The sequence below is a fragment of the Rhodnius prolixus genome, unplaced genomic scaffold, assembly GCF_049639745.1.
Source record: "Rhodnius prolixus isolate KJV_2025 unplaced genomic scaffold, Rpr scaffold_2, whole genome shotgun sequence".
Classification (NCBI taxonomy): Eukaryota; Metazoa; Arthropoda; class Insecta; order Hemiptera; family Reduviidae; genus Rhodnius; species Rhodnius prolixus.
Genome location: NW_027411592.1, coordinates 21,597,882 through 21,621,884, shown reverse-complemented (window position 1 = coordinate 21,621,884; position 24,003 = coordinate 21,597,882).

Here is a 24,003-nt window from a genome sequence, read left to right as displayed (position 1 = left end):
GACAAATTATTTTAATACGGAAATAAAGCAGGGTAGTGAAAAAAGTCTGTCACCTTTTCCCTTCTTTCTAAATGATTTGGATGAGTGCCTAAAAGCTCGGAGAGTACAGTGAACACAAAAATAAAAGTTTAGCTTATGCGGACGATTTGGTTTTATTGACATCGAACCATAGCTCTTCAACTGATGATCAATTCAGTTCGTATTTATTTTGACTGGGAGCCGAAAGATAAAAAAAAACAAAGATCTTGGTTTTCAGTAATGGTGGCAGACTCTCAAAAAGGGAAAATTATTGTAGAAGAGGTCGAAATATCTTAAAAGAAGATACTTATTTGGGTACTTTTATTTTACCTTTAAGCTTTCATTTGTTGAAAATCATGAGGATAAGTTAAAATAAGTGAAATAAAGATTAAATGCTATCTGGAATAATTTTACTGAAAATTTTGAAATTGTTATTGAATTGCTAGGAGGAGAAATCTTGAGGCTCATATAGAAAAAATAGAATAAATTTTTAGTAATAGAGAAGAAGTATATTTTTTTGTCTTATCTTTTGAACTGTTTCTGACACAAATCGCACAAAAGTTGCGCGACAAAAGTGTTATGATTTTTTTAAAAAATTTTTGTTATAAAACAGAAATATGTAGCTTTATAGAAGTTGGGCTTTGGGGAGAAAAAAAATATGGTTGAAATAGCGTTCAAAGAATTGTAGACATGTTCGTAGATGGCCAAACTCACTTATTTTGTAACATCTAATTTCCTAAGACGGATATTGAAGACAGTGCCTGCAGATACACGCTTGGTTGTCAAATATAGTTGTCAAATACCACCTCTCTCTCACTCTTTTACGTACCCAGCTCATGTCACTTTTACCACAAAGTATGAACTGAACACATTTTTGCATAGAATAGTTTGACTAAATAATCATGTAAATAACATTTGTAAATGCGAAAAAGAAAAAGAAATAAAGAAGCAAACCTATGATAGCGAATTTAATATAGAAATTTTGAAGACATTAAGCCAAAGCTAACCTAAATGAAACAAGGTGAACCAAGAAAACTGGAGATGAGAAAATATTTAATGAGAACGCTAACTTGGGTTCGCCTACTTCTTTTTTATTATTATTAAATTTTTGCACCCCACTTTCACAGCCTTATGTTGTATTCATTATATTATAAAGTAAAATTAAATTCTATACTAATTAAATTTTGTTACGTTTCTTCCCTCTCTTTTCGTACAGGCTCATCCTCTTTCTTAACCAGACCTCTTTATTAAAACACTTGTTCAGTTATATTTCTGCTATTTTATTTGACTTGAATTCTAACAATTATTAATATAATGCACTAGTTCAATATAGTCAAAACACAAACTGTTGCGTCACTATATTGCGTTCAAAATAAAAGTTTAGAACAAGGGATGCCAACTGATTTGTCTCTATTTTGCACAATTTCCCCCAATATCTTATTCATTTTTACTGTCTCTAAGTTAGAGACTCTAACAACATGCATTAAATTTTGTACACATTTGAAAACTACTTTTTTTCGGAAAGTTCTTCGAAAAAAATAGATAGGTGATGTAAAATCTAATACATTAGATTTAGGGTGTAAAGGGAAGGAATAATTGATAATAAAGGATTGCCTCGTTGAAAGATCTACGTAATAAAAACAAGTTACAGCTACATTCAAAATATGGCCGATTTTGTTCCAATATAAGGTGACCAATTTTGTTTACAATGAAAAGGAGGACGAAAAAATTTACCTCAATAAATGAAACATCATTAATTCAAACAAAAATCACTAATTATTCATTCGTCCCTTTTAATTATTTATTTAAATGAGTATTTTTCCATTGAATGAATATTTTTTGACAATATGACATTTTCTAACAACATACTGGAGATTTCGGAGCAAGAAATATCCTTCATATTGAATTTTACGGTAAGTGCTGCAGCTAGAGTATCAACATTCAATCTTGATTTCTCACTTGTCCAAAAATCGTTACCAATTATAAGAAAACTCTTTCAACTGTTGCATTAGTACTAGGACAGCACAACGTAAATTTTCGTATAGAATGTGTTCATTTTTGTTTTCATATGGATTGTGTTTGCGTAACAGTTCGGCGCAACATCTCTGAATACAGAGATTAATAGATTAGTTTTAATATATCGAAAAGGAGGACAAGACACTGTTCGAGGACATTATACAAAAGAACTGTCCTTCCTAATGGAGGACGATTGGTCATCTTACCAATATTTACTTAATTTCCCATGTTTTAGGTCAGCATTTCCCAACCTGTGGTACGCGAAAAATAATCAGTAATGGCGGACATAAAAAATTTAACAAAAAATCAAAGCATAAAAATATCATAGAAACGTTTTTTCCTACAATTCATAAAAAAATCTTTTAATTAATATCTACAGTAATAAGGTTAGTCTGTCTTAAGATATACGAAAAAATATAATAGCACTTTTAACAGGATTAAAATTGTCTTTTATTTTCCAAAATCCGAAAATTTTAAACCGCTTCGATAAAGAAAATGTAGGAAAAGCTACATCATTATCAATAAAAGATAAAGAAAATTTAATAGAATCATCATGTTACAGAACTTAAATTATAATTATGCTTAAAGAGACTGATTGTAATGAGTAAGCTCTATCCAAGCAGCATTAAATTTAATTGGTACTTACAGGTAGTTGAATGCTTAAAAGAAATTAATTTAGAAGATTTGTTCTCAAATATAATAATCCTAAAGAAGATCTTTGTAAATTATAGAATAATTTTGAAGAGAAAAGTATCTATGCAATTTTTAATTATTTAAAAAAAGTTTTAAAACTAAGATCTTACACTTTACAAAGTTTATAAAGTGAACATGAACTTGGAACTCCTTTGTAACAGATACATTGTATCTCTATACAAATAAAGATAATAATAATGAAATAAGACTCTCGGAATAACAAATTTCACGAAATACAATAATTTTTACCAAGTATTACAAATTAGCATGATGTACGAGTACTCGTACTAACAAGTGGTACGTGAGCCAAAAAAGGTTGGGAAACGCTGTTTTAGGTTATCAAGCCCATACCCATTGTTAGTTTTAGATTTTTTTTTTTTTTTTTAAACAAGATTTGAGGCTTCACAATTTGAGTTCTGGTGAAGACTGTTCGGATAATTTTATTATCTGTGATTTTATTTCATTTTATAAAAGAATTGGGCGTCATCTTAGCACGTAAAGCTTTTTCCGGGTCACTACCGGCATTTGGACAATGTTCCCTACTATCACTGGACAATGAGCTGTAGAAGCTTCCAGTCAGAGAGGAATCTGAGGACTCCAGGCAGATGGAATCGAACTCAGGGTTTCAGCGTGGGAATTCTGAATGTCAGACCAGGCTTATCTCTTTCCTTATTTACTTATTCCTCTCACTTTACAATCTCACTTCACTGACAATGAGATTTTGTTATAGCAATTTTCTGTCATTAATTGCTTTTTTTAACCCTTAAAACAGTTTTACTTTCAAACAATTAATAAAGAAGTTGTCATAAAAAGTAACGCTAATCCAAAAAAACTTTAAAGAAATAGAAATCATTTTTACTCCAAACAATTTTGATAACGACGATATTGATAACAACATCCAACATCATTCGGCATCAGAGGGAGTTAACAAATAAATTTCATTTTTTCATGTCCCCTAACATGTTATTTTCAGAAAGGTCAGTCACCAGGACGAGAGGAGGTTGAAATTTGTAACCTGATAAGGAGCCGGTTCAGGGAATCCAATGTTGCTGCATTGTTGCCAGCATGAATCATAAACATCGTATGTCCTGACTTATCGAATGGTGAATTCAAGTTTTCATTTTAAATATATTGTTCTGGGTTGGAGAAATTTTAGATATACGTTTTTTGTTCGTTTTACGAATTTAAAATATTCCACTGGATATTTGCTCAAGTTACTAGTATACACCTTGTACTAATGTTCACATAAACTTGTACATTGAAAATGGAATATGCAACGTCTGTGCTAATTCAATGATTGTCATTAAATTCAATGAGTTGAGAAGCCAACCAGCGAAGATACACCTATTCTTTTGCTTTTTTGTTCGTTTTTTAAGAAAGTACTTGATTGAAAAATATAAACAGTATATAATAAAATAAACAGTAAAAGCATAACCTGCGAAGCTATGTATTGTGGTACTGGGTTCGATTCCCGGTCTTAGGCTTTGGATTTTATTTAATGGTTAATAAAAGAAATTTACAGTAAAATATGTTTGCTAGTCGCCTGCGTCCATGGCACCTAAATGGTAGTTGGACGTTAAGCCTCGCCTGAAAAAATAGACGATTACTTTTAAACAGTAAAAACAGAATGCCAACAAAATAGAAACAGAAAAATAGACGACATTAAAGAGAAGATAAGCTATTCTTAGTATAAAGAAAGATAAGGAAATGAAAAAATACAACCAAAAAAGTAACTAATCTTTTCGTCTAACCTAAAATCCCTGAAAATCTAAAAAATCCCTTTTACCCTAAAATTCGACTTAGCAATCGGTCTGTCAATAAAAAGTGATAATAAAAAATTCTATAAAGTGATAAGAAAAATTTGAATAAAACAATAAATGAGAAAGTAAAGCGATTTAAAATAATATATAAAAGAGAAATCCACAGATGACCCTGATCAGATTATCCGATGATGACCCTGTTGGACAAAACGTTTCGAGTTTGATGAAGTAAAGAAAAATATATTAATAAAAAATAGAACTAAGATATACGAGTAATATTCTTGGGAGGAAATTGATAACCTTATAATTAAGGATGTTAGTCTGTGGTGTGGAGATGGAAGCAAGTTCTCTGTATCTTCTGAACAATAACTAGATCCCCAAAATTTGTCTGATGGAATTCGAGAATTATAGTCTTAATATAATTTACATTTGAGAATTACCAAAGGCTTTGTGAAACTAAATCCTATTTAATCCTAAACATTGAACTCTGCAATCCTAATGACAACATCGTACCCTGCTATCCACACTACAAGTAAGACAAAACAACCTTGTAGATCACTGTTGTTAAACACGATGTAAGGCGATTTCAGTAGACAGATTGTAAACTTAGAATTCTAGTAGTGCTTAAAGAAGATTATATTCCTTTACGTTTTTTATCACTTTGATATTAAACATTGAGATGTTGTTAAATCTATCATTTCAAAAATGTTAATTCTGCACACAGATATTTTAGACATAATTTTGACTATTTTATGCAACATTTTGGATTTATAAGACATTTAGAAACATACATAAGTGCTTTAACAAAGAACTTCGGCAACCGAAGCTATTTTCAGTGCACTTTTCTTTTCATATATTTTCAATGTACGTATTCAACGTTTCACGTCCCTAATGTTGAATTTCATTCGAATGTTCACCTTAAGTTCTTGAATTGTTCCAGTACTATTTACATAATCCCGTTCATTCAAGTGACCCCACTTGACTTGAAAATAATTATGGGAGTTTCTAATAAATTAAATCGAAGACCGAACAAATGAATCATTTTTTGAAATTATTTTCACCGACAATTTCTAGCAGGAAGTCCATGTCGCCCTGGCAATGGGTGCAGCAGGTCCAACTAGTTGGTACCATGCATCCTAGTTATCTTCTACCTGGTCGTAAACTTTTTACAAATCTCATTCGAAGACGGGTTCTGTTGATTTGCTACTGGCTGAGCATTTGCATTTCCAAAGAAGGAGCAGTCCTTTACTCATTTAGTTCAAATCCCGCAACAAAGAGTGCATTTTTGGGAGATGCGATTGTTGTTGATGTAATTCCGTAGGATCCTAAAATCTGCAGTATTATTTTTTTACTGTATCCGATTAAATGAGCCTCATCACTCATTATAAACTTATTCACACAGTAGTTAGCTAGATGATGAAATCGAATGGCGTACTGTAGGCACTGTTGAGGCGTAGTAAAGCTGGGTTTGTTTGGATCTGGTTCGGAAAATATTTTAAATCCAATTTCGGAATCAGGAGTAAATGGATTCTTAATAACGCTGTCTAACAGCTTCCACCGTGCGGTCTATGCGCCTAGTATTCCTTCCCAGGAGATTGCCGACTGAATCAGTTTATTTAAACCGTGCGATTAGTTTACCCAAAACATGTTATCTAATAGTTAACACTCTAGTAGAGGTAATACTCTATTACTGAAATATGACCGCTATTTTCTCTGAGTTTAATAGTTGATATTTCACTAGAATAAAAGAACTCAGGGAGTTTTCCCTTGTTGCTAGACCTTCATACGTAACCATTTCAATCTACAGCTTACAAAGAAAAAACCAAAAGAAAATGAACTTTAACTTTTTCAAACCCTTTATTCTTTCAGTAACCCCCTTTATGTATACATATATATGTAACATATTTATTTACGAATACAGATGTATTGAGTTTCTTGTTGGCTATTTAAATACAATTAATTTTCATATTATTATTTAATTTAAATAAATTATGACAACAAAATATTTAGAATTATGCTTTTTTATTTTACGTTACTAAAATAATTTGAATTTCTAAAGATTAGCATAGAATAGTAGAGTAGCCATTATGTAGTGGCTCAAATTCGTTTAGCTCCTACTAGGTAGAAACATAAGTTCAATTGAGTTCCAAAGAGCGTGTAAAAGCAAGCTTTTCTAAGGCTTTCTTCTTTTCTAAGCCCGTTCGGGGAGCAGTGCTGTCCGAAATCAGAAAAAGTTTAAAATATTTGATTAATGCTGCTGGTGAGGTAAATGCTGTAATGTTGTGTGTGATCTTACCGATCAAGAATCCAATTTTCAGCTCTGAAAGTGTTGAAATATTTTTTAAGGACGTAAGTTGTTCAAATTGATGACAAGAAGTGTTCATAAAAAAGAAATGATTGATTTTTACATTTTTTATTTCTGCTCTCTCCAATAAAGTTGTAATGAAAGCTGCTCCCAAAATTACTGTAGCCCAGATTCTGCTGGAATCTAACATTAATTACCTTAATTCAATAAGTATTATTACCTTGGCCCACTATATAATCGAGATTTGTGCGCCGAACAGAGATGCAGAGAAGTTTGTTGATAGAAAGGTTTTATTTGCTATTTTTGCTATATAGTAACCTTCTTCCAAAGTTTGTAGTTGATAGGTTGATACATGTTTTGTGGTTATAGTATTAACGTTAGTGTAAGAAAGGCGTTGTTGTGTACGGCTAATTCTAACAAATGTTTTGTGTGCAACTTGGTGCTAAATGTCAGCCGGGTATACCGGCTTGACAAAACTGCTCACGTAGGTGTTGTCCAGCTAAATTGAGTTACGACTCAGTATTTTAATTCTTGACTTCAGAACGCAAACACCAACAATGGATTCGACTTAGCAGTTTCTACTTTCTCAGTTGGACCAACTTTGTGAGTTCCATAAATGCCAGTAGATATTTATTTATTTATTTTTGACACCCAGTATTATTAACGGTCATATAAAAGAAGTATTTTTTAGTAAAATAAAAGTTATGGCTATTTTTAACAAATAGATACGGTTTTTAATAATAAAAAAAAATTTCTATTTGTTTATTTTGATTTTCTCTTTTTATACTTCTACTACTTTGAAGTTAAAGAGCGAAATTGCGATCTTGCCACTTTGTTGATATCGTGTGTTCGTCAACGAAGCAGTAGCGTTTCTTAAAATGAGCTCTGAATTTGAGTCTATCTGTGGAGTGAAGAAAATTGGTTGTAAATGCTTCGAGGAGGTACACAAAGGGGACATCGTAGTTCGCAGAAAGATTGCTTTAAAGCTAAGATGTAAGGGAGTCATTGGATCCTTCATTCAACAGCACACTATGAAACTAATGACATAGAGTAAACATTCAATGCCGAACAGTATAGGGAACATTTTGGAAGGGACGGTGGTTCCATTTTCTTCTGAGAGGAACTCCAGTTAACTTAGGACTTACTTGAGCGATTTGGAGCAGCGTTTTACATTTATTGGAATCAATTACAGTTGATCATGACTGTTCACTATAAGGAGATTGGCGATTCATTAATCACAAATACTGCGTTTTTATTGTTTTGGTTTTTTACCTTCAAACACATTTTTTAAACTTCAATATCCTTCATACTTATCGAAAAGCTGTGTTGCTTACAACTCAACGTTAAGCAGCCATGCTTTAGTAGTGTAACTAATAGTGCTATCTTAACTTCTAATTCATTGTATTATTTGAGGAAGTAATATGGAAAGCACATGTTCGCTCAATGAACAAAAGGGAAAAATGATAAATAGTTGAGCTAATGTTTAAACCGACAAAAGGTTCAACAGAATGAGGTTGAACAAATGTAGTTTCCCGGAGATGTTGTATCTTTTATACACATCATCGATAGATCATCGCAGCATCAACTACACGCTCAGCACAACAACCATACACTATAGTACAGAATTGTGCATTATTAACATATAAACATAATGCGTGGAACGATATTTCTTTACAAATGTAGGTAGCGTATTATGTGGAGTAGTAACATTTCAAATAGTCGTTCTCAGCATATTCAAGTCAAACATTTTGGTATTTTTATCTTCAACGACTATTTAGTATGGAGGAGTGTGTATGCAAGCTGTAGAGATCATATTATGAATATTTTATTGTACACCCTAACTTTATACACTAACTGACTTTAAATTAGCATATTAAATTATAAATTATGTTGGAAAATTTATTTGAAAATGACAAACTTTCACAGCGCAGAAACACAATGTAGTATGTGGCATATACTGTATGCTTCCTTGAGATTTTAATTAAGCGATTATTTATTAACAACCTTCAAACTATATTTTTATTTTATTTTTTCTTCTCAAGATAACGTTTAATGAATAAAAAAGATTTTTAAAAAACAAAATTTTTACAGGAAAAACATTTAAAAATAGTTTGTTATGAATGTGATTATTTTTTGGTTTCAAAAAAAAATATCTCACAAAAGAGAAACCTGTGGAACCTAAAAGAGTTACTGTGTTTTGGCATCACCGTCGCTTCTGATTACGCCTAAAAATACAGCTTTTATATAAAAAATAAAACTTGTAGATTTTTAAATTTATTAAAAATTTATATGTAATTTACAATCTGTATACAATCAGTAAATGAGAAGAGTATGATGAACTGGTGCGGGAGGAGAGCAGGAGGAGAGAAACTACCCAGCGGTAGCACTCTCTATAGGAGAGAGGAGAATGTGTGGATAGAGGAGAGATAGAAGAATAATGGCGTTTAGGTTTTCAGCCTACAAGGAAGTCGCGGGGACATTGGCGATTCAGTCGGCGAAGAGTATTAGGGATGTCAGAGGTAGCGAGAGACAGTACAAGAGGATTAGAGCTAGTCGAGAGAGCAGTATGGAATTTTTGTTATTTAGTCTTGGCGAGTTGGTCTATAAAGGGGATGTTAAGGTCGTTGCGAAGGGTGAGGTTAGTCACGTAGAAAGGAGCGTCACCCATCTGTCGGAGGAGTTTTGTCTGAAATGTTTGTACTGTCCGTATGTTTGTAGGTTTGGCAGAACCCCACAGCTTTAGTCCGTAAGTCCACATAGGTTTGAGAATAGTGTTGTAAGATATTAAGCGTTTGAGTTCAATGGGTAATTTAGAGCGTCGTCCAAGAAGTCTGTAGAGCAGTTTCGCACGTTTTGTCATTGCTTGTCTTTTAAGTCTAGTGTGTGAGTTCCACGTGAGTCGTTTGTCTATGTAGAGCCCAAGGTAGCGCACCAGATCTGTACTAGGAAGAGGATTGCTGTTGAAGAGGACAGGTGGACAGGAGCCCCGCCGGAGAGTAAACGTGGCATGCATAAAATAAAGCACAGTATCACACTTATCAGCTAAAGAATTTTAAATTTATTTCTTTCTAGAGGAACAAAATAAATTTTGGGCAGGAAGAGGTTGCCTGAGCAATATCATCTAATTAATAATGTTATTCCAGCTTATTTCCTGGAGCTCTTATATTCCAAGAGTTAACCACAATCGTTATTCTTCTTCTGGACAGGCCTATCAAGACTAATGCAACCGAAAATCGAGCTGCCACAATGTCACAAGGCATCCTCAAGATCCGCAGGACATTTCCGTGGGAAATGTGGAACTAGTGGATGAAATCACCGTATCGTCTTCTAGGATAGCGCGTGCCATATTATCTGTGCTAACAGATTCAGCTGGCAACATATTATTATGTCCTCCACTTTTAGCGCATATCTTAGATAAATGTTATCTGCTAACACATCCATATCGCATTCTGGGATTCCATTAATCCAGATTAACGTAATGTGAAAGTGAATTAATTCAAAGTTTACTTCTTCAAGATAGAATCTGCTTTATAAAAATTGGGATGTGTCGTTTAATCTTTAATAAAATAGGGTCATATTTGAGCCGTTCACTGCCCAACTCAATTGACTCCTTTAAACAGTACGTGAAGAAATGCGATGAAATAATGTACATTGTTTTTTGTAATTCTGATTATAACATAAATTCAAATAAATTTACCGTTATTATTCAGCGCCTGATACTAAATTTGAGTTAAATTATTGCAACGATTTACTTTAGAGCACGGAGTTAATCAAAATTGCTACTGAAATAAATTATTTGTCATTTAATGGCCAAAATATTTCGTCGTTTAATGGTGTTAATATTGTTTGGGTTTATTATAAATATAAAAAGCTATGGACTGAATCAAGTGCTTTGACACTTAAATTTAAGGTATTTCAAAAAGTGGAGTCAAATCATTTTTGCAGGTACATCTCATTTATTCCCTATTGAAATCATTTATTGGATAAAAGTTTTTTTTAAATTGTATCTGTTCATTAAATAAATTTGTATTGCCTTTTTATAAAGAGACAATTAATTGTTAAAATGTTAATTGATAAGTATGGGAAATGACAAGAACCAAGCTGGTTCAATAATTAATATATGCATGTTACTGGCGGGCAGTATTTGTGGCCAGCACATCCCAAGGGAGCTACTAGATCCGTGAGCTTCTACGGCCGGGGTCACAACAATGAATATTTGAGCTTTATGTATTCCGATGTTAGGCTTGCTGACGTGCTTACTGTCTGGACAAACATGAGAGTGGCGAAGTTAACTTTTTCCAGCTAGCCAACTTTCGTTTGTACAAGCGCTACACTTTGTGTATTTACATACACTGCAGGAAACAACATATCGGCCAGTGGGGGGTATTTTTATCTCATACACACTCTAGGCGACACTCTAGTAATATAAAGAACAGTGCAATCAATGGAAAACTACGCCAATATTGTGTCAATCAAACTGCAATTGTTGGACACCGTGAATGATGATGATTGAAGGCGGAAGTTGGTTTTGAAGTTGATGTGTGGTCGCAATCATCACATAAACGACCAATCAGCGAATACAACCATCACCCCCTCATTTGCTGTGGGAGTTATACTAATGGATCTGTACTCAAGAAAACTATAGCACACTACTCAGTAAAACAGAATTTGTAAGAGGAGAAAATTTCATACGAATAATCTGTTGTTTACAGTGGGAATTAAAAGGGCCCAATTTCACCGCAAAACTATGACCCAAAAAAACTTCAACTCTCAATATCTTCTCAACTAATAGAACTGTAGTGAAGAAAACTATAACATACTACTCAGTAAAACAGAGTGTATAAGGGCAGAAAGTTTCATACGAATAATCTGTTGTTTACTATGGGAATTATATGGGCCCCATTTCACAGCAAAACCATGACCCAAAAAAATTTCAACTCTCAATATCTTCTCAACTAATGGATCTGTACTCAAGAAAACTATAGCATACTACTCAGTAAAACAGAGTGTGTAAGAGCAGAAAATTTCATACAAACAATCTGTTGTTTACTATGGAAGTTATAAGGGTCTAATTTTACAGCAAAAACATGACCCAAAAAAATTTCAACTCTCAATATCTTCTCAACTAATGGATCTGTACTCAAGAAAACTATAGCATACTACTCAGTAAAACAGTGTGTAAGAACAAAAAATTTCATACGAATAATCTGTTGTTTACTGTGGGAGATACAAGGGTCTAATTTTACAGCAAAACCATGACCCAAAAGAATTTCAACTCACAATATCTTCTCAACTAATGGATCTGTACTCAAGAAAACTATAGCATACTACTCAGTAAAACAGAGTCTATAAGAGCAGAAAGTTTCATACGAATAATCTGTTGTTTACTGTGGGAGTTATAAGGGCCCAATTTTACAGCAAAACCATGACCCAAAAAAAATTCCACTCTCAATATCTTCTCGACTAATAGAACTGTAGTGAAAAAAACTATAACATACTACTCAGTAAAACAGTGTGTAAGGGCAGAAAGTTTCATACGAATAATCTGTTGTTTACTGTGGGAATTATATGGGCCCCATTTCACAGCAAAACCATGACCCAAAAAAATTTCAACTCTCAATATCTTCTCAACTAATGGATCTGTACTCAAGAAAACTATAGCATACTACTCAGTAAAACAGAGTGTGTAAGAGCAGAAAATTTCATACAAACAATCTGTTGTTTACTATGCGAGTTATAAGGGTCTAATTTTACAGCAAAACCATGACCCAAAAAAATTTCAACTCTCAATATCTTCTCAACTAATGGATCTGTACTCAAGAAAACTATAGCATACTACTCAGTAAAACAGTGTGTAAGAGCAAAAAATTTCATACGAATAATCTGTTGTTTACTGTGGGAGATACAAGGGTCTAATTTTACAGCAAAACCATGACCCAAAAGAATTTCAACTCACAATATCTTCTCAACTAATGGATCTGTACTCAAGAAAACTATAGCATACTACTCAGTAAAACAGAGTCTATAAGAGCAGAAAGTTTCATACGAATAATCTGTTGTTTACTGTGGGAGTTATAAGGGCCCAATTTTACAGCAAAACCATGACCCAAAAAAAATTCCACTCTCAATATCTTCTCGACTAATAGAACTGTAGTGAAAAAAACTATAACATACTACTCAGTAAAACAGTGTGTAAGGGCAGAAAGATTCATACGAATAATCTGTTGTTTACTGTGGGAATTATATGGGCCCCATTTCACAGCAAAACCATGACCCAAAAAAATTTCAACTCTCAATATCTTCTCAACTAATGGATCTGTACTCAAGCATACTACTCAGTAAAACAGAGTGTGTAAGAGCAGAAAATTTCATACAAACAATCTGTTGTTTACTATGCGAGTTATAAGGGTCTAATTTTACAGCAAAACCATGACCCAAAAAAATTTCAACTCTCAATATCTTCTCAACTAATGGATCTGTACTCAAGAAAACTATAGCATACTACTCACTAAAACAGAGTGTGTAAGAGCAGAAAATTTCATACAAACAATCTGTTGTTTACTATGGGAGTTATAAGGGTCTAATTTTACAGCAAAAACATGACCCAAAAAAATTTCCACTCTCAATATCTTCTCAACTAATGGATCAAGACTCAAGAACTCAAGATGAACTAATGGACTAATGACTCAAGAAAACTATAGCATACTACTCAGCAAAACAGTGTGTAAGAGCAGAAAATTTCATACGAATAATCTGTTGTTTACTGTGGGAGATACAAGGGTCTAATTATACAGCAAAACCATGACCCAAAAGAATTTCAACTCACAATATCTTCTCTACTAATGGATCTGTATTCAAGAAAACTATAGCATACTACTCAGTAAAACAGAGTGTGTAAGAGCAGAAAGTTTCATACGAATAATCTGTTGTTTATTGTGGGAATTATATGGGCCCCATTCACAGCAAAACCATGACCCAAAAGAATTTCAACTCTCAATATCTTCTCAACTAATGGATCTGTATTCAAGAAAACTATAGTATACTACTCAGTAAAACAGAGTGTGTAAGAGCAGAAAATTTCATACGAATAATCTGTTGTTTACTGTGGGAGATACAAGGGCCCAATTTTACAGCAAAACCATGACCCAAAAGAATTTCAACTCTCAATATCTTCTCAACTAATGGAGCTGTATTCAAGAAAACTATAGCATACTACTCAGTAAAACAGAGTGTGTAAGAGCAGAAAGTTTCATACGAATAATCTGTTGTTTACTGTGGGAGTTATTAAGGGCCCAATTTTACAGAAAAACCATGACCCAAAAGAATTTCAACTCTTAATATCTTCTCAACTAATGGATCTGTATTCAAGAAAACTATAGCATACTACTCAGTAAAACAGAGTGTGTAAGAGCAGAAAGTTTCATACGAATAATCTGCTGTTTACTGTGGGAGATACAAGGGCCTAATTTTACAGCAAAACCATGACCCAAAAGAATTTCAACTCTCAAAATCTTCTCAACTAAAGTATCTGTATTCAAGAAAACTATAGCATACTACTCAGTAAAACAGAGTGTGTAAGAGCAGAAAGTTTCATACGAATAATCTGTTGTTTATTGTGGGAATTATAAGGGCCCATTCACAGCAAAACCATGACCCAAAAAAATTTCAACTCTCAATATCTGCTCAACTATTGGATCTGTACCCAAGAAAACTATAGCATACTACTCAGTAATATAGAGTGTGTATGATCACAAAATTTGATACGAATAATCTGTTGTTTACTGTGGGAATTATAAGGGCCGAATTTTACAGCAAATCCATGACCGAATAAAATTTCAACTCTCAATATCTTCCCAACTAATGGTTCTGTACTCAAAAAAACTATAACATACTACACAGTAAACCAGAGTGTGTAAGAGGAGAAAATTTCACATGAATAATCAGTTCTTTATTGTGGGAATTATAAGGGCCCCATTTCACAGCGAAACCATGACCTAAAAAAATTTCAACTTTCAATATCTTCTTAACTAATGGATCTGTATTCATGAAAACTATAGCAAATTACTGAGTAAAACAAAGTGTGTAACAGGAGAAAATTTCACTCGAAAAATCAGTTGTTTACTGTGGGAGTTGTAAGGGCCCCATTTCACAGCAAAACCATGACTCAAAAAAATTTCAACTCTCAATATCTTTTCAACTAATGGATCTGTACTCAAGAAAACTATAGCATACTACTCAGTAAAATAGAGTGTGTAAGATCACAAAATTTGATACGAATAATCTGTTGTTTTCTGTGGGAATTATAAGGGCGGACTTTTACAGCAAATCCATGACCCAATAAAATTTCAACTCTCAATATCTTCTCAACTAATGGATCTGTATTCAAGAAAACTATAGCATACTACTCAGTAAAACAGAGTGTGTAAGAGGAGGAAATTTCACTCGAAAAATCAGTTGTTTATTGTGGGAATTATAAGAGCCCCATTTCACAGCAAAACCATGACCCAAAAAAATTTCAACTCTCAATATCTTCTCAACTATTGGATCTGTACCCAAGAAAACTATAGCATACTACTCAGTAAAACAGGGTGTAAGAGCAGAAAGTTTCATACTGATAATCTGTTGGGAATTATAAGGGCCCCATTTCACAGCAAAACCATGACCCAAATAAATTTCAACTCTCAATATCTTCTCTGCTAATGGATCTGTACTCAAGAAAACTATAGCATACTACTCAGTAAAACAGAGTGTGTAAGTGCAGAAAGTTCCATACGAATAATCTGTTGTTTACTGTAGGAGTTGTAAGGGCCCTATTTCACAGCAAAACCATGACCCAAAAAAATTTCAACTCTCAATATCTTCTCAACTAATGGATCTGTATTCAAGAAAACTATAGCATACTACTCAGTAAAACAGAGTGTGTAAGAGCAGAAAATTTCATACGAATAATTTGTTGTTTACTGTGGGAGATACAAGGGCCCAATTTTACAGCAAAACCATGACCCAAAAGAATTTCAACTCTCAATATCTTCTCAACTAATGGAGCTGTATTCAAGAAAACTATAGCATACTACACAGTAAAACAGAGTGTGTAAGAGGAGAAAATTTCACACGAATAATCAGTTCTTTATTGTGGGAATTATAAGGGCCCCATTTCACAGCGAAACCATGACCTGAAAAAATTTCAACTCTTAATATCTTCTCAACTAATGGATCTGTATTCAAGAAAACTATAGCATACTACTCAGTAAAACCGAGTGTGTAAGAGCAGAAAGTTTCATACGAATAATCTGTTGTTTACTGTGGGAGATACAAGGGCCCAATTTTACAGCAAAACCATGACCCAAAAGAATTTCAACTTTCAATATCTTCTTAACTAATGGATCTGTATTCATGAAAACTATAGCATATTACTGAGTAAAACAAAGTGTGTAAGAGGAGAAAATTTCACTCGAAAAATCAGTTGTTTATTGTGGGAATTAATAGGGCCCCATTTCACAGCAAAACCATGACCCAAATAAATTTCAACTCTCAATATCTTCTCTGCTAATGGATCTGTACTCAAGAAAACTATAGCATACTACTCAGTAAAACAGAGTGTGTAAGTGCAGAAAGTTCCATACGAATAATCTGTTGTTTACTGTAGGAGTTGTAAGGGCCCCATTTCCCAGCAAAACCATCACTCAAGAAAATTTCAACTCTCAATATCTTCTCAACTAATGGATCTGTACTCAAGAAAACAATAGCATACTACTCAGTAAAACAGAGGGTGTAAGAGGAGAAAATTTCATACGAATAATCTGTTGTTTACTGTGGGAGTTATAAGGGCCCCAAATTTTCTCCTCTTTCACACTGTTTTACTGAGTAGTATGCTATAGTTTTCTTCAGTACAGTCCATTAGTTGAGAAAAAATTGGGAGTTGAAATTTTTTTGGTTCATGGTTTTGCTGTGAAATGGGGCCTACAGTAAACAACAGATTATTCGAATGGAACTTTCTGCTCTTACACATTCTGTTTTACTGAGTAGTTTGCTATAGTTTTTTTGAGTACAGATCCATTAGTATAACTCCTACAGAAAAAGGGGGGTGATGGTTGAATTCGCTGATTGGTCGTTTAAGAAGGGGGGTAAAGTTGGTGTCATCGAATTCGCTGATTAATTGATTAAGGAGAGTGGGGAAAGAGGCGTGGCCTAAAGCCGTCGTCTTAGTTCCTGATTGTTGATTAAGAAAGGTGTGGCCGGGGGCGGTGTATTCGAATTTGCTGATTGGTTGATTAAGAATGGGTGGGGGTAAAGGTGATGTCGTCGATTTCGGATTGCCTGGGAGAGCGGCCATCTTGCACAATTTAGGTATGTCGATGATTGATCAATTGGGCGGGGGTAGGGGGCGTGGCCTAAACTCTCGTCGAATTCGTTGATTATTCAATAATGATGGTCGTGGTTTGGTTGGGCGGAGTGGGGATTGCGGCCGTCTTGCACAAAAAAGTGCACATTTTAGGTGCGCCAGAACCGCCATTTTCCCTCTACTTCTCAAATATCTTCTCAACTAATGGATCTGTACTCAAGAAAACTATAGCATACTACTCAGTAAAACAGAGTGTGTAAGAGCAGAAAATTTCATACAAACAATCTGTTGTTTACTATGCGAGTTATAAGGGTCTAATTTTACAGCAAAACCATGACCCAAAAAAATTTCAACTCTCAATATCTTCTCAACTAATGGATCTGTACTCAAGAAAACTATAGCATACTACTCAGTAAAACAGTGTGTAAGAGCAAAAAATTTCATACGAATAATCTGTTGTTTACTGTGGGAGATACAAGGGTCTAATTTTACAGCAAAACCATGACCCAAAAGAATTTCAACTCACAATATCTTCTCAACTAATGGATCTGTACTCAAGAAAACTATAGCATACTACTCAGTAAAACAGAGTCTATAAGAGCAGAAAGTTTCATACGAATAATCTGTTGTTTACTGTGGGAGTTATAAGGGCCCAATTTTACAGCAAAACCATGACCCAAAAAAAATTCCACTCTCAATATCTTCTCGACTAATGGATCTGTACTCAAGAAAACTATAGCATACTACTCAGTAAAACAGAGTGTGTAAGAGCAGAAAATTTCATACGAATAATCTGTTGTTTACTGTGGGAGATACAAGGGTCTAATTTTACAGCAAAACCATGACCCAAAAGAATTTCAACTCACAATATCTTCTCTACTAATGGATCTGTATTCAAGAAAACTATAGCATACTACTCAGTAAAACAGAGTGTGTAAGAGCAGAAAGTTTCATACGAATAATCTGTTGTTTATTGTGGGAATTATATGGGCCCATTCACAGCAAAACCATGACCCAAAAGAATTTCAACTCTCAATATCTTCTCAACTAATGGATCTGTATTCAAGAAAACTATAGTATACTACTCAGTAAAACAGAGTGTGTAAGAGCAGAAAATTTCATACGAATAATCTGTTGTTTACTGTGGGAGATACAAGGGCCCAATTTTACAGCAAAACCATGACCCAAAAGAATTTCAACTCTCAATATCTTCTCAACTAATGGAGCTGTATTCAAGAAAACTATAGCATACTACTCAGTAAAACAGAGTGTGTAAGAGCAGAAAGTTTCATACGAATAATCTGTTGTTTATTGTGGGAATTATAAGGGCCCATTCACAGCAAAACCATGACCCAAAAAAATTTCAACTCTCAATATCTGCTCAACTATTGGATCTGTACCCAAGAAAACTATAGCATACTACTCAGTAATATAGAGTGTGTATGATCACAAAATTTGATACGAATAATCTGTTGTTTACTGTGGGAATTATAAGGGCCGAATTTTACAGCAAATCCATGACCGAATAAAATTTCAACTCTCAATATCTTCCCAACTAATGGTTCTGTACTCAAAAAAACTATAACATACTACACAGTAAACCAGAGTGTGTAAGAGGAGAAAATTTCACACGAATAATCAGTTCTTTATTGTGGGAATTATAAGGGCCCCATTTCACAGCGAAACCATGACCTAAAAAAATTTCAACTTTCAATATCTTCTTAACTAATGGATCTGTATTCATGAAAACTATAGCAAATTACTGAGTAAAACAAAGTGTGTAAGAGGAGTAAATTTCACTCGAAAAATCAGTTGTTTACTGTGGGAGTTGTAAGGGCCCCATTTCACAGCAAAACCATGACTCAAAAAAATTTCAACTCTCAATATCTTTTCAACTAATGGATCTGTACTCAAGAAAACTATAGCATACTACTCAGTAAAATAGAGTGTGTAAGATCACAAAATTTGATACGAATAATCTGTTGTTTACTGTAGGAGTTGTAAGGGCCCTATTTCACAGCAAAACCATGACCCAAAAAAATTTCAACTCTCAATATCTTCTCAACTAATGGATCTGTATTCAAGAAAACTATAGCATACTACTCAGTAAAACAGAGTGTGTAAGAGCAGAAAATTTCATACGAATAATTTGTTGTTTACTGTGGGAGATACAAGGGCCCAATTTTACAGCAAAACCATGACCCAAAAGAATTTCAACTCTCAATATCTTCTCAACTAATGGAGCTGTATTCAAGAAAACTATAGCATACTACACAGTAAAACAGAGTGTGTAAGAGGAGAAAATTTCACACGAATAATCAGTTCTTTATTGTGGGAATTATAAGGGCCCCATTTCACAGCGAAACCATGACCTGAAAAAATTTCAACTCTTAATATCTTCTCAACTAATGGATCTGTATTCAAGAAAACTATAGCATACTACTCAGTAAAACCGAGTGTGTAAGAGCAGAAAGTTTCATACGAATAATCTGTTGTTTACTGTGGGAGATACAAGGGCCCAATTTTACAGCAAAACCATGACCCAAAAGAATTTCAACTTTCAATATCTTCTTAACTAATGGATCTGTATTCATGAAAACTATAGCATATTACTGAGTAAAACAAAGTGTGTAAGAGGAGAAAATTTCACTCGAAAAATCAGTTGTTTATTGTGGGAATTAATAGGGCCCCATTTCACAGCAAAACCATGACCCAAATAAATTTCAACTCTCAATATCTTCTCTGCTAATGGATCTGTACTCAAGAAAACTATAGCATACTACTCAGTAAAACAGAGTGTGTAAGTGCAGAAAGTTCCATACGAATAATCTGTTGTTTACTGTAGGAGTTGTAAGGGCCCCATTTCCCAGCAAAACCATCACTCAAGAAAATTTCAACTCTCAATATCTTCTCAACTAATGGATCTGTACTCAAGAAAACAATAGCATACTACTCAGTAAAACAGAGGGTGTAAGAGGAGAAAATTTCATACGAATAATCTGTTGTTTACTGTGGGAGTTATAAGGGCCCCAAATTTTCTCCTCTTTCACACTGTTTTACTGAGTAGTATGCTATAGTTTTCTTCAGTACAGTCCATTAGTTGAGAAAAAATTGGGAGTTGAAATTTTTTTGGTTCATGGTTTTGCTGTGAAATGGGGCCTACAGTAAACAACAGATTATTCGAATGGAACTTTCTGCTCTTACACATTCTGTTTTACTGAGTAGTTTGCTATAGTTTTTTTGAGTACAGATCCATTAGTATAACTCCTACAGAAAAAGGGGGGTGATGGTTGAATTCGCTGATTGGTCGTTTAAGAAGGGGGGTAAAGTTGGTGTCATCGAATTCGCTGATTAATTGATTAAGGAGAGTGGGGAAAGAGGCGTGGCCTAAAGCCGTCGTCTTAGTTCCTGATTGTTGATTAAGAAAGGTGTGGCCGGGGGCGGTGTATTCGAATTTGCTGATTGGTTGATTAAGAATGGGTGGGGGTAAAGGTGATGTCGTCGATTTCGGATTGCCTGGGAGAGCGGCCATCTTGCACAATTTAGGTATGTCGATGATTGATCAATTGGGCGGGGGTAGGGGGCGTGGCCTAAACTCTCGTCGAATTCGTTGATTATTCAATAATGATGGTCGTGGTTTGGTTGGGCGGAGTGGGGATTGCGGCCGTCTTGCACAAAAAAGTGCACATTTTAGGTGCGCCAGAACCGCCATTTTCCCTCTACTTCTCAAATATCTTCTCAACTAATGGATCTGTACTCAAGAAAACTATAGCATACTACTCAGTAAAACAGAGTGTGTAAGAGCAGAAAATTTCATACAAACAATCTGTTGTTTACTATGCGAGTTATAAGGGTCTAATTTTACAGCAAAACCATGACCCAAAAAAATTTCAACTCTCAATATCTTCTCAACTAATGGATCTGTACTCAAGAAAACTATAGCATACTACTCAGTAAAACAGTGTGTAAGAGCAAAAAATTTCATACGAATAATCTGTTGTTTACTGTGGGAGATACAAGGGTCTAATTTTACAGCAAAACCATGACCCAAAAGAATTTCAACTCACAATATCTTCTCAACTAATGGATCTGTACTCAAGAAAACTATAGCATACTACTCAGTAAAACAGAGTCTATAAGAGCAGAAAGTTTCATACGAATAATCTGTTGTTTACTGTGGGAGTTATAAGGGCCCAATTTTACAGCAAAACCATGACCCAAAAAAAATTCCACTCTCAATATCTTCTCGACTAATGGATCTGTACTCAAGAAAACTATAGCATACTACTCAGTAAAACAGAGTGTGTAAGAGCAGAAAATTTCATACGAATAATCTGTTGTTTACTGTGGGAGATACAAGGGTCTAATTTTACAGCAAAACCATGACCCAAAAGAATTTCAACTCACAATATCTTCTCTACTAATGGATCTGTATTCAAGAAAACTATAGCATACTACTCAGTAAAACAGAGTGTGTAAGAGCAGAAAGTTTCATACGAATAATCTGTTGTTTATTGTGGGAATTATATGGGCCCATTCACAGCAAAACCATGACCCAAAAGAATTTCAACTCTCAATATCTTCTCAACTAATGGATCTGTATTCAAGAAAACTATAGTATACTACTCAGTAAAACAGAGTGTGTAAGAGCAGAAAATTTCATACGAATAATCTGTTGTTTACTGTGGGAGATACAAGGGCCCAATTTTACAGCAAAACCATGACCCAAAAGAATTTCAACTCTCAATATCTTCTCAACTAATGGAGCTGTATTCAAGAAAACTATAGCATACTACTCAGTAAAACAGAGTGTGTAAGAGCAGAAAGTTTCATACGAATAATCTGTTGTTTATTGTGGGAATTATAAGGGCCCATTCACAGCAAAACCATGACCCAAAAAAATTTCAACTCTCAATATCTGCTCAACTATTGGATCTGTACCCAAGAAAACTATAGCATACTACTCAGTAATATAGAGTGTGTATGATCACAAAATTTGATACGAATAATCTGTTGTTTACTGTGGGAATTATAAGGGCCGAATTTTACAGCAAATCCATGACCGAATAAAATTTCAACTCTCAATATCTTCCCAACTAATGGTTCTGTACTCAAAAAAACTATAACATACTACACAGTAAACCAGAGTGTGTAAGAGGAGAAAATTTCACACGAATAATCAGTTCTTTATTGTGGGAATTATAAGGGCCCCATTTCACAGCGAAACCATGACCTAAAAAAATTTCAACTTTCAATATCTTCTTAACTAATGGATCTGTATTCATGAAAACTATAGCAAATTACTGAGTAAAACAAAGTGTGTAAGAGGAGAAAATTTCACTCGAAAAATCAGTTGTTTACTGTGGGAGTTGTAAGGGCCCCATTTCACAGCAAAACCATGACTCAAAAAAATTTCAACTCTCAATATCTTTTCAACTAATGGATCTGTACTCAAGAAAACTATAGCATACTACTCAGTAAAATAGAGTGTGTAAGATCACAAAATTTGATACGAATAATCTGTTGTTTACTGTAGGAGTTGTAAGGGCCCTATTTCACAGCAAAACCATGACCCAAAAAAATTTCAACTCTCAATATCTTCTCAACTAATGGATCTGTATTCAAGAAAACTATAGCATACTACTCAGTAAAACAGAGTGTGTAAGAGCAGAAAATTTCATACGAATAATTTGTTGTTTACTGTGGGAGATACAAGGGCCCAATTTTACAGCAAAACCATGACCCAAAAAAATTTTAACTCTCAATATCTTCTCAACTATTGGATCTGTACCCAAGAAAACTATAGCATACTACTCAGTAAAACAGGGTGTAAGAGCAGAAAGTTTCATACGGATAATCTGTTGGGAATTATAAGGGCCCCATTTCACAGCAAAACCATGACCCAAATAAATTTCAACTCTCAATATCTTCTCTGCTAATGGATCTGTACTCAAGAAAACTATAGCATACTACTCAGTAAAACAGAGTGTGTAAGAGCAGAAAATTTCATACGAATAATCTGTTGTTTACTGTGGGAGATACAAGGGCCCAATTTTACAGCAAAACCATGACCCAAAAGAATTTCAACTCTCAATATCTTCTCAACTAATGGAGCTGTATTCAAGAAAACTATAGCATACTACACAGTAAAACAGAGTGTGTAAGAGGAGAAAATTTCACACGAATAATCAGTTCTTTATTGTGGGAATTATAAGGGCCCCATTTCACAGCGAAACCATGACCTAAAAAAATTTCAACTCTTAATATCTTCTCAACTAATGGATCTGTATTCAAGAAAACTATAGCATACTACTCAGTAAAACAGAGTGTGTAAGAGCAGAAAGTTTCATACGAATAATCTGTTGTTTACTGTGGGAGATACAAGGGCCCAATTTTACAGCAAAACCATGACCCAAAAGAATTTCAACTTTCAATATCTTCTTAACTAATGGATCTGTATTCATGAAAACTATAGCATATTACTGAGTAAAACAAAGTGTGTAAGAGGAGAAAATTTCACTCGAAAAATCAGTTGTTTACTGTGGGAATTAATAGGGCCCCATTTCACAGCAAAACCATGACCCAAATAAATTTCAACTCTCAATATCTTCTCTGCTAATGGATCTGTACTCAAGAAAACTATAGCATACTACTCAGTAAAACAGAGTGTGTAATTGCAGAAAGTTCCATACGAATAATCTGTTGTTTACTGTAGGAGTTGTAAGGGCCCCATTTCCCAGCAAAACCATCACTCAAGAAAATTTCAACTCTCAATATCTTCTCAACTAATGGATCTGTACTCAAGAAAACAATAGCATACTACTCAGTAAAACAGAGGGTGTAAGAGGAGAAAATTTCATACGAATAAT